Source organism: Lagopus leucura, unplaced genomic scaffold, assembly GCF_019238085.1.
Source record: "Lagopus leucura isolate 7727_CA_CO unplaced genomic scaffold, USGS_WTPT01 Super-Scaffold_100035, whole genome shotgun sequence".
Classification (NCBI taxonomy): Eukaryota; Metazoa; Chordata; class Aves; order Galliformes; family Phasianidae; genus Lagopus; species Lagopus leucura.
This window is the reverse complement of record NW_024962284.1, coordinates 1282844-1284032: the sequence shown is the minus strand read 5'-3', so window position 1 is coordinate 1284032 and position 1189 is coordinate 1282844.

Here is a 1189-nt window from a genome sequence, read left to right as displayed (position 1 = left end):
CCCCCCCCCCCCCCCCCCAGCCCTCACATTTTGTACATCTGTTGCTGCATCCTTGAGGATGACTGCAGTGGTTAATTGTTGCTTTTTTTGTCTTCTTTCTATGTCATGAAAACATTCTAAATAGGAGAAGGAAAAAAAAGAAAGAAGAAAGAAAAGAAGAAGAAAAATTATGTAAACTATGTACATTCCAGAGAATACCACTTTGAAGAATTTATGTGCTATATATATAATATATAGACAACTGGGGTTTTGCCATTCCCCATTGGCTGAAAGAGAAGAATACATCTAAAAGTAGTATAAAGAATGAGAATGAAGGGGGACTCACAAGGCTGAACAGCACATCTAACTTCTAATTAATGTCGCTGAGTGATAACCAGACTACACTTACCACTGTAAGAATACAAAGTTAGGCACAAATTATATGATGGCTTCTTGAGGAGATATTGTAAACAAAAGCAGAGAAACAAGGAAACCACGTTCAGAGTACTGAAGAGAGTAAAACCACAATCAGGAGGAATGTGTGTGCAGTTGGCCAGAGCAGCCAGGTTTCAGATGCATGGTGTAACTGAGTTATTTCCAATGGAAATGACAGATAGCAGATTTCAGAAGGAAATGTATGGTAGCACTCTAATTGTAATGCCCATGCACCTCATTCCGGCACTATCTCCAAACCGCCTCTTGACTCAGATACAATTTGCTCCAATCTCAAATGATATTTTCTTTTTTTCCCTAAACTTTGCTTTACTTTCCTATACAAAAAACATCAAATGGGCACAGATCAGTGTTTCTGCTCTGATCCCATATCTTGCTTACTGGCATTCCGTTTCAGTGGTCTCTGCTTGTTCACTCTCATCCTTCCCTTTGATGACATTGGTAACAGAATTCTAGTCCCACCTTTAGCTGTTACAAAGGATCTTTTGTTTATTCCTACACAGCCCAACAAAACCTGGGGTGTAACCCACTGTGCAACATGGTTTTGTTGTCTCAGTCAAAACATAATACAGCATGGGCATCACCTACCCCTGGAAATGGTCTAGCTAGGTCTCCCCTGTGGCATGCAACAGTAAATTCTACTTCTCTAAGCAACCACTTCCAGGCACTGCAGGAAAGAAAAAGAAATGGTGGGGAAACAAATCAGAAAGAATAGCTGAACAGGCTGACGATGTTACTGTCACCAAGGTAAGAACAA